This window comes from Mus caroli, chromosome 5, assembly GCF_900094665.2.
Source record: "Mus caroli chromosome 5, CAROLI_EIJ_v1.1, whole genome shotgun sequence".
NCBI classification, from domain to species: Eukaryota; Metazoa; Chordata; class Mammalia; order Rodentia; family Muridae; genus Mus; species Mus caroli.
The window spans coordinates 3,885,709-3,897,521 of record NC_034574.1 but is presented as its reverse complement, the minus strand read 5'-3'; the positions used below and the strand labels follow the sequence as shown (position 1 = coordinate 3,897,521).

Below are 11,813 nucleotides of genomic sequence, written 5' to 3'. Positions count from 1 at the left end.
ACACACACACACACACACACACACACACACACACACACACACACCACAGAGGGAGAAGGAGAAGAAGAGGGACAGGGACAGGGACAGGGACAGGGGGAGAGGTGGAGAGGGAGACTGAGAGGGAGACAGAGAGGGAGAGAAAGATGGAGAGGGAGACAAAGATGGAGACAGAGAGAGGGGGGTCCTTGAAAAACTCAGCTCTAAAGAAGATCTCTCCATCAAATCTCTCTCCCAGTTTACAATCAGTGTCTTATTAAAACTCTATTTGGGAATCGAAAAATCAAACATAGTATCCACAATTTCTTGTGAGAGCAGGCTTCTTATCATTAAAAAACAGGAAAAAAACAATAATTCTTATAAACAAACGTAAAAAGAAGAAAGGCAAAGTTTTTGTCAGATGATAGGAATGTCAAATGCATTGTAAGAATGTGTGAAAAGAGTTCCGGGGTGGGGTGCGGGGAATAACACTTGAGTTAAACATCCTACATGGCTGACTATTTGAAATGGAGAGTTTGAGCATTGCTCACTGGGGTCCAAAATTGTCTTTCTGTGTTGTTTATCCCCTTGATATTTGTTTATGGCCAATCTCTGTGAGTAACCCAACCTCTTTCTGACTATGAGAAAAATATTTTGGAATGTATGAACAATTTGAGAAACAAATGAAACTCAAGAAGAACGAAGACCAAACTGTAGACACTTTGCCCCTTCTTAGAATTGGGAACAAAACACCCATGGAACGAGTTACAAAGACAAAGTTTGGAGCTGAGATGAAAGGATGGGCCATCTAGAGACTGCCATATCCAGGGATCCATCCCATAATCAGCTTCCAAATGCTGACACCATTGCATACACAAGCAATATTTTGCTGAAAGGACCCAGGTATGCCTGTCTCTTGTGAGACTATGCCGGGGTCTAGCAAACACAGAAGTGGATGCTCACAGTCAGCTATTGGATGGATCACAGGNCCCCCAATGGAGGAGCTAGAGAAAGTACCCAAGGAGCCTGGGGGATCTGCAACCCTATAGGTGGAACAACAATATGAACTAACCAGTACCCCCAGAGCTCGTGTCTCTAGCTGCATAAGTATCAGAAGATGGCCTAGTGGGCCATCAGTGGAAAGAGAGGCCCATTGATCATGTAAACTTTATATGCCCCAGTACAGGGGAACGCCAGGGCCAAGAAGTGGGAGTGGGTGGGTGGGGGCGTGGGTGGGGGAGTGGGTGGGGGAGTGTGTGGGGCGCTTTTGGGATAACATTGGAAATGTAAATGAAATAAATAACTAATTAAAATAAAATAAAAAATAAATGACACAAGATATATTCTTTGACTTAAAAAACAAACAAACAAACAAAAACCAAAAAACAACCTTACCTTCCACTAATCTAAGGCTAAGAACTAACAGTAGATAGCCATTAAGGAAATCTTAATAGTGTTAAAGTTACCCTAATATTCCTGAATAACTCTTTTCCTTCTTGAGGTCAGACTCTGGGTTTTTCACTAATAGTTGTAGGAGTGAAGGGAAGTGGGATGTGGTTATCACAATGTTACATAGTGGGGTTTGTTATAAATACATTTATGTGACAAGGAAGCAGCTTAGGATGACAGAATAGCAAAAAGTAGCCCTCAAGATTCTAATTACTGCACTGTGTGAGCTCGCCTTCTCTGCTGACCAACCCTTATAAGGTGAATTTCAAAATTCACCTTAGGATCAGTGGTTTTCCATCTCACTGAGAGCAAAAACACGGGCTGCCAGGCTGCCTTGGTCAGGTTCCTGTTGTCTAGTAATCTTCCCCATTGATTCTATTGCCCTGCCTTGCATTCTGTTCCTGTCTTGCTAGCATCACTAAATTTCTTGCATGCTGAACCACTCTTGTATCCCACTGACTGCTTTCTAGGATATTTGCTTTTCCAATGTTCCTACTGACCATTTTCTCATCTGCTTTTTATTCTTACTTATTTCAATCAGCCATCCCTGAACATGTAACATCAAATGAGAATCTTTTCTTTGCCTGAAAAAGTTTTTTGTTGTTGTTGTTGTTTTTTGTTTTGTTTTGTTTTTTGTTTGCTTGTTTTTGTTTTTTGTTTTGTTTTATTTTTTGAGACAGGGTTTCTCTGTGTAGCCCTGGCTGTCCTGGAACTCACTCTGTAGACCAGGCTGGCCTCGAACTCAGAAATCTGCCTGCCTCTGCCTCCCGAGTGCTGGCATTAAAGGTGTGCGCAACCACTGCCTGGCACCTGACAAAGTGTTTAACACTGGCTACAGTATGATATAGCTTATTTGTCCTCAATTGCGTGCAATTTATAAGTACATATTTTTGTTTTCTGATAAAATCCTATCACCTACTAGAGGAATCCCATGAAGAAATTTTATAAATAGTTCTTAATACCATAAGGATCATCTCTATGTTGTACATAGTCATTTGCACACAATCACATTTATATTATATGTGTGTATGTGTGGTGTTGTTTGGTGTGTGTGTGTGTGTTGTGTGTGTTTGATATGTATCTCCTAGTTTGGCTTTGCCTACATGTGACTATGACTGCATCCATATTTGCTCAAGTGCATGAGTAGGCTGGTGGCCAATGTCATGTTTATTTCTTCAATTGTTGTATTAGTTACTGTCTATTGTTCATGACTAGGCATCTCTCATATGAGAAAACACTTAAATATGGGTTTGCTTACAATTTCAGAGGCTTAGTCCATTATCATGGCAGAAAGCATTTTAGCAGGCAGGCAGACATGGTGCTGAGAGCTTACATCCATATATTTGCAACCAACACACAAGGAGTAAGACTTTGGACATGGCATGGGCTGTTAACATTTGAAGCATCAAAGCACACCTCCATCTCTAGGTGCATACCTCCTCTAATGAGATCACACCTCATGTAACAAGGTGATGCCTTCTAATCCTTGCAACTGTCAATGAACTGGGAAGTAAGCACTTAAACATATGAGTTTAATGTGGGGAGAGGGGTCTCATTCCTCCCATCACTCTTTCCACCTTTAATATTTGAGTTAGGGATGTTCAGTGAACTTGTTGCTCATCAATTGATACTGTGCTGGATGAACAATGAACTTCAGGGTTCCATTGCAACTGCTTTCATGCAACTCCACCAGTACTGGGTTTATTGTTATAGTCTGCTATTCATGACTTCTTAATTTCACTGTCTTTTGGGTATATGAACTCAGTTCCTCACGTTTGCATATCACTCCTTGATGGAGACATCTTCTTTGTCAGAATGTATACATGTATACACAATAAAATGGTGTTATAAAAAGCCATACATATAAAAGTCTTTTACTGGTATTCAGAACTTGTTTGAAAATGGCATAGGAGAAATGACATATTCTCTGACCCCCATGTTAACATAACTTTAGTGAGCTCCTTTCCCTTAGTGAATGCACATTTTTCTTTAGCTTGTTTTTCTTAATTCTAGAATTTAAACATCAGCAATCATTACACACGATGAACCATTCAAATGTCTTAAAAACATATTTAAATGCAAATGAATAGAAATATGGATAATGAATTTCTTTTAGATATAACTGTTTTTTTTTAAAGGAATGTGGAACAAAATGTTTGAATACATGTGTATACACTAAAGGCATTTCTATACAAAAACTTTTTTCATTTTGTCCTATTGAAATTTCAATAATAAATTGAATTAATTGGGTTCATTTTGAATACATTTGTTAGCATTTACAATCTGTCAGACCTCTGTCTATCATTATGGGGAATAGGGAAAGTGCCATTACAGAATGTGTAAAATGATCCTTTGAACCTTTAGACAGATATTTGAAGTATTGTTTATAATGTATATTATGGGTTTGTATAAGAGTATTAATGTGTATATTTTGCATTTCATGTGCTCACCAAACTTTTCTTTCATTTCTATGGAATGGATGGTAATAGTTTACAGTTATAAGTCTGGCTTATTAAAAAATGTATGCTCAAGACTAATAATTTTTAAAATTTTAGTTTAAAACAATCATGTAAGTTTTACCGTGTTGATTAAAAGTATTTGAAGAAATAAATAATTGTCATTTGAGGAACTTTTTTACTTGCTATTTTATGTATAATATTCATATACACTTCTTATTTAATGTTTCCCTAGCACCTTTTTAAAAAAAATTAGTCTTAGTTTTCAAAACTGAAACACAATAGACTAATGAAATTTTCTGTAAAAATTAAATTTTATATGAGCTAAATTTTAATAGAATATAATAGAAATAAAATGAAGCAGTTATTATTATTACAAAGTTAATAACTCATTTTAAATTTTAAAAAGTACATATAAGGCTAAATATAATAATTTTATTTTTATTCTTAAATCTGGGAGTCTAAATTAAAGATATTGCAAGAGATTTTTTATTATATCTTATATTAAAATTTATTTACTTATCTCATTTAATTTTTGGTAACTCTCCTCTACTTTAAGTAATATATCTTTAAAATTCATTATTCATGGGATTAATACCAGTTCTTTGTTCTGAAAAATATCCATTAACAGGTCAAACTTAAATATCAGAAATAGGAACACTATCATCTACCCAACACTACGAGAAAACAAAACAAACTATCTTCATTTCATTATCTTTAGTTATTGTAAGATTAACTAGGTGAATTTTATAGTTCTCTGAATAACTCTTTACTATATCTTCACCCATCTTAGTATTTATTTGGTGTTAAGTGACCATATAAGCTAGAAAGAGAGAGGGAAAAAGGCAATGAAGTTTTTATGGGTGAATTTCTTCTTCGTGGTTAAACCATAGATCAGGTTTTAGAATTGGTCTTGTGGTCTTAATTGAATCATGGGTTGCAAAGTTCTAAACTTAACCTCACAGTGTGGGGGATTGATCTATTAATCACAGTATAGTCTTAGATACGTTTATTTTCAATAAACTCTGTCTACAATGCTGGTCTCAAAACGAAGCCCAAGATTGTGTACCCATATATCATTATCGCAATTCTAGAAGAAGCTTTTTATGTACAAAAAAAAAAAAAAAATCACAACACTGTCATTGGATTTTCATGGCAAAGTAACTCAAAGCAAGGGTTCCTAGTCAAAGATCTTATTCCCAACTGAATAGATATTTTATATTTATCATTTTCTGATTCATGACTAAAGTCTTGCTTCCTTTTTCTTTGATTTGCAAAATTGCGAAGGTTTTTGTTTGTTTCTTTGTTTCTTTGTTTCTTTGTTTAATGTATAAATCTCACGTAGCATACACAATTTTCACTTTTGATTTCTTTAAGGTTGTGAATCAGAAATATCTGACAGTTTTAATCTATGTTTTTGTTGCTTTTGACAACCATTTTTAGCAGTTCATTTTGTAATATACTTCTCTTATCCATTCAAGCATATGTGTTTGCTTTTTTATTTATTTATATAAACATAATGGAAACATAGCCAGTATCTTAACTGGAGAAAGAGAGGTTACTGATTGAGCACACATTTGTCACTTTGTGGGATCAGAATGAGGTGTCTCAGTTAACACAAACTTTTAGCTTTCTTGAAAGAATTGTATTAGGGAAAAGTATTTAGGTGTATATTTACATTTTCAAAGGAGCTGAAAATTTAAATATGTTTACTTGTTTGGACAATAATTTTCTAGTTTTCCCATTTTAAACAGCATCAGCTTTTTAAAAAGTAAACATATATGAATACTTTGTTGCAAATAAAAGATCATCTTCATGCGTGAAGCTTCCCTTCATTTTCCAAAATTATAAACATAGTTTTATTTCTGGATACCAGTAAGAACGAGGGACAGGGGAAGCAGACTCTAAGATGGTATTTACTATTTCTATTACAAATAAAATACTGAACTTTCTGCTTCCAATGTTAAATATATATATATATATATATATATATATATATATAAACTTTTCTACTACTGTTTCTAAGAAGAAGAAAAAAAAAGTTAACAACCCTGTAGCATGGTAATATGCCAAATTCGCACTTAATTCTTAAAATAACTCTGTATGAGGTACTACTACTACTATCTCATCTTATGAGCAATAAGACTGAGGCCAGGATAGGGTAAATGGCACACATAGTCTTAAACTTTCTAGGTTGTAGAAGCAGATTGAAAACCAGGCTGATAAGCTTCAACTCTGCCATCAAAATTACTCTCCACACCATGATTACCATTTTTTCTCCTTTTTTCTTTTTCTTTCTTTTTTTTTTTTTAATTCTTTATTATTATTTTTTTACAGTCCAGTCTTTATCCCCCTTCTGGTCTAGCTTATGACTGTTCCATATCCCATACCTCCTCACCTCCCCTGTCTGCAAGAGGATGTCCCCAAACCCCACCTTTACCCCACCAGACCTCTCCACTCCCTGAGGCTTCAAGTCTCTTGAGGGCAAGGTGCACCTTTTCTCACTGAGTCAAGACCTGGCAGTCCTCTCCTGTATATGTGTTGGGAGACTCATATCAGCTGGTGTATTCTGCCTTGTTGTTGGCTCAGTGTCTGAGAAATCTCAGGGGTCCAGGTTATTTGAGACTGCTGGTCTTCTTATAGGGTCACCCTCCTTCTCAGCTTCTTCCAGCTTCTCCCTAATTCAACCACAAAGAAAAGCCTACATACGTTCCTGAATTTTAACCTACTGTTCTTTACTTCCAAATCATATCATTCATAAAGAAATAAAATTTTAGTCACCTAATAAATAAATGTAAGTTAACTGACTGAATTAATCAACTATAAACATTAGTGTGTTCAGATTTAAATTTAATTTTTACCAACTGCATTGATCATTTGACTGAATTGGGTAAAGTTTCATGCAAATACAATCTTGCTATGCATCAGGAGCTAGAGAGCAAACATTCTTGCCAAGACTCCAGGTTCAGTTAATCAAAGGCATCTACTGAAAGCTCCCTAAGAATTTTGATTGGTAGAAAAGATATAGAAGTTATTTAATTGCAAATGCTAAAACAATTACTAACTACTAGGAAACTGGAAACTTGTATTCTTCACTGCCAAGAATTTGAAATCAATATCTGCATGGTGATATGATTTATCATCTGAGAAGCATGTGACATAGGCCACCGTTTTGTCTTCTCTATCACTGAAACAATGAGGGAATAGGTTTCAGTGCATCCTTACTATTTGTTTTTTTACAAATTTACCATTATTTTAAGAAAAATATTGTTTATATAGCTTGAATTAAAAATATTCACACCAACTGTTTTCTATTTTAGGTAGCTAAAACACATACATTGTGATTATGTTTCAAACTGGCCTAAAGAGCTTCTGTGGTTACACAGGTGCTCTTCTATCACTTTCAATGATTTACATACTCTTCAGAGCAGTTGTTTTATGTTGAATAACTTTTTGTTTTAATGTTGATTTACTTATCCTTTCAGACTCCATTCTGCATTCTACTTTACAGGAAACTCTGAAAAGGAGAATACTCTCACTGATAAAAACTGTGTGTTCTTTATTCATGAATATTGATTCACCCATCTCCAAAGGTTTTACAGAGATGATGAGGATAATGCCAGATTGCAAACATACAACCTATCACTGGTTAACCAATCTCTTATGGATTTAGTACACACAATTTTGCTTCTCTTTGAACATTTTGATTTATGTTTATAAATTGATGGTATTGCAAAATGCAAAATATCTTAATTCATACATACATATAGATGTATATACTGACATGCATGTATTAATGTATACACACAGATACATATACACAAACATACAAACACACACACACACACACACACTCACATAAACACACACATACACACACACCCTGGTAAACGTGGAATAGTCAAAAGCTTAAGAAGTTACAACTTGCAATTAACTGTTGGCTAAACCAAAAGTACATATTGGTTGAAAATTAAAGACACATATTGCCACAACAGTTTAGTTGGAGGAAGCCAAACTAAATTAACCCCGTACTGTATACTCTAAACCTATTTCTGTACTCAGTATAACTATGACCCTGGGTTGAAACGCGCTCTCCAATAAAAGTGTGTAGCTTTCCTCCTCTGTGTGAGATCAGTGAAAGTGAGTGTTCATCTTTTTGTCTTATGCTGACTGTATTCAAACTGCTAATCATGTTCTGGCGCTGAAGAAAATATGGTGGAGCATCAGAATTTCTGGAGTGTTTCATATTGCTTCAAATAGAGCTAGAAAGACAGAAGGTGGCAAAGAGGCCATGCAGTAGGGAATTTTTCTTTTGCTCATCTTCTCTCACTTCCTCTGAAATAATAAAGCTGACTTCAGACTTCATTTTATCTCCTAGTCAATATTCCAGTTCCGGGGTAGTTCTTGTTTTGTTACTTGTTCAAGTCATGCATTCAGCAGTAGGGCTTGTTCTGTAATTCAGTAGGTTTTATGTGACTCAGGCTTGGGGTTTTCTGATTGGCTTGTTAATGCTCTTGTACCCCAGCAATCAATTAAGTTAAATTGATATTTGCTATGCAGCATAGTCAGTTTCTTTCAGCAGAATTTAATTTACAGATTTTATTCCTTTACTTCTATACTAATCAACTTAGCTTGATTGCTCCTTACTTGTGACCCCTTGATGTTACAGGATTGCTTAAGTGTACTAATTACCTTCATATCTGTGTGAAAATTTTGTTTTACCTTCACATTTTATGTTTCTATTATGAAATGTATTTATGTAAATAACTGCTTGTGTCATTCAGTTTTATTCATTGATGCCAATGGATGTAGATAAATAATTATGTTTAAATATGGTTAGGTCTGACTTGGAATTTAAAGGTAATTAATGTAAAATTATCATGAAATACATTCTAACCATTACTAAATATTCTTGTGAGAGTAAAAGCATACGCAGAGAGAGTGTGTCAGTAGACACAGATAGACTGTGGTGATAGCCTCAGGCTTAACCTATGAGTCCGATTTATTTCGTACCATTGACAAATTTTAAAAATAAACTAGGTCACTGAAAATGTCCTCTATCTCTGAAAGTAATTTCAAACAGCACAGACAAACTGAATAATCTCTTTCGTATTGCAGAGTCTGAAGTAAAGTTCCCTCAATTTAAATTGGTTTAAGGTAAAACAAAAAATTCTTTAGTATGCTTTATAGTTCAAAATAGTTTTCTAAGAAATATAATTTGGTACCTGCTTATTAGGTATTAAAAATGCCTTGCTTAACCCTGAATGGGCACTAGCACTCTAATAGTTATTTTAAACACACAAACAAAAATTCTCTGATGTCTTAAAAACATAGAAATGGGTTATCCAAGAGGACCCATTTATTGGATGGTATGTAGTACATACTTGTTGTGTGTATATTAGCACTTCTGATAGTTGAACAACTATTGAGAAGCCTCAACCTGGAAGTCATTGCAATTTCTTTCTCTATATTTACATGAGAATATATTTTATTAGCTTTCTACCTTAAGTAGTATCCCTACAGTTATTGCTTACCCACCAAATTTATAGAGGGTAAATTCAAAAGAAGTGTGATCATGGAATCACCATGCTCCTCTAAATTTAAGCAATGTGTCTACATCTGCTCACATGCCAGCAGCAGTGAAAACTCACAAGATTTCTGTAGCATGCCTTTCTGCATACCTGAGTATACAGAACGGGCCAAGAGTTACACGTTTCCAACATTTAAGAGTAAATTCTTGCACTGCTGTGTTACTAAAGGGAAAATGTGGAAGAGAAGCTATAGGTCGCTCAGCATTTATAGTTTGAAATATAAGTATAATGAGATAATCATGGGAATATTAGGGAATTTTTTATGGTTCTAATCCATTTATCAAATAATTTTGTGGCTAATTTGGTATAAAATGCAAAAGAAAATAGAACAATTTTGGGGTAAAAGCTTGTCAGGGGCTAGATCAAAACAAAATAATTTTTCAAATATAAAGGGCACGGGGAGCAAGGCACAGAATCACAGCTAGTGTAGGTTTACTCGCACAGGCAGTCCTGTTTTCCACTTATGCTAAGTCTCAGTATTTCATTATCTTACCTGTTTACCCTCTTTAAGTCATTTTGCATTTGACCACTCCACTTTCTTTAAGAGCTATCCCAGATAGTCATCTCCATGTAAGGCTATGTGCGTGGAATGTAGCCCCATCAGAACTCATACATTAATACACATTTTGAGGATTTACCCACTAGGAAATATAAAGTGAGAGCATTAGCTCACACAGATTTTCCTTCTACTGCACTTAGCAACTAATACGTACAAGACAGAAACAAAGACCTTATGTGTCTCGCTTTATGAGGTGTTGTGACTATGCATGCCAGTGTAACTACACTCAGATCAAGAGAAAATTTCCAGTACCATACAATGTTCTTTTTCTCTCTTCTTGAACAAATATTCTTCTTTTCTGAATTCTATTTTAGATTCATTTTCTGTGTATTTGCATGTATGCAGATTTACTCTGTGTTTACTTATGTGTGTGCCTAATTTTATTTTTTTTAAAAAAAATCTTGTTTGTTTTTTTTGTTTGTTTACTTATTTATTTTAAACTCCAGATTTTATTCCCCTCCAGGTCCACTCTCCGACTGTTCCACATCCCATACCTCCTCTCCATCTGCCTGTCTCCACAAGGATGTACCCACCCCTCACCCCCCATCCCACCAGACCTCTAAATTCCCTAGGGCCTCCAGTATCTGACTAAACCCAAAAACTGCAGGCCTCTGCTCTATATGTGTTGGGGGCCTCATATCAGCTGGTGTAAGCTGCCCAATTGGAGGTGCAGTGTTGGAGAGATCTAGGGGGTTCAGATTAATTGAAACTGCTGGATTCTTCTACAGGGGTGCTCTCCTCTTCAGCTTCTTCCAGCTTCTGTCCTTTGACTAGTGCAAATATCTGCATCTGACTCTTTCAGCTGCTTGTTGGGTCTTTTGGAGGATAGTCATTCATGATAGGTCCCATTTTGTAAGCACTCCATAGCCCCAGCAATAGTGTCAGACCTCGGGGCCTCCCCCTGAGCTGGATCCCACTTTGGGCCTGTCCTTGGACCTTCTTTTCCTTAGGCTCCTCTCTATTTCAATCCCTGAAGCTCTTTCAGACAAGAACAATTATGGGTCAGAGTTTTGACTGTGGGTGGCAACCCATCCCTCACTTGATGCCCTGACTTTCTGCTGGAGGTGGGCTCTACAAGTCCCTGATCTAGACTGTAGGGCATCTTGTCTAAGGTCCATCCTTTTTATTTCTAAGTGTCTCTCACCTCTCAGGTCTATGATACATTCTGGAGGTTCCCCCCAACATCCTACATCCTGAGGTTGCCTGTTTCCATTCTTTCTGCTGGCCCTCAGAGCTACAGTTCTTTTCCCCTGTTGTGGGAAATATTAAAAAATGAACCCACCAACTCTCCGTGGTTTTCAGACCACTCTTCTGTGCTCCTCCTGGCCCACCAACTCTTCAGCCATGCCGGACCAAAGGGCTCCCACCAGGCCATCTCTCAGGTGCCCTCCCCCATTTGAATCAAGTCTATTAATACTTAATTAACCAATTAGATTTATGTATCAATAATATCACAATTTACAAGATGCCAATACAATAATTTCAGAGTCAATTGATAGTGAAAAAAGCTTTATCCCAATATTTCTAACCTTGTGAAATCATAGCTACTTGTGGCTGGAAAATGTGTCCACAGCCATTTTGATCCCTTCCTACTCCAAGACATCCTCTGTCTCTCAAAACTCTTAGCTGTGCCTCCCTTTTCCCTGTGCAATCACAGGCCTCCGCTGTACTAATGTAATTGGACAGAGAAAATCCTCCAACATATCATCCTTTCTGTTTCATTAAATAATAAAAAACCCAACTTTCTCTCAAAATAAATTTTGAGCACAGCTATTACATTTT

General features: G+C 36.1%; 1 protein-coding gene across 1 annotated transcript in view; it reads left to right on the top strand.

Moving 5' to 3' along the window:
• The window catches only part of Znf804b (zinc finger protein 804B), a 542,692-nt gene that overhangs the window by 159,939 nt on the left and 370,940 nt on the right, over positions 1-11,813 (top strand). The gene's annotated exons all lie outside the window — the stretch shown is intronic.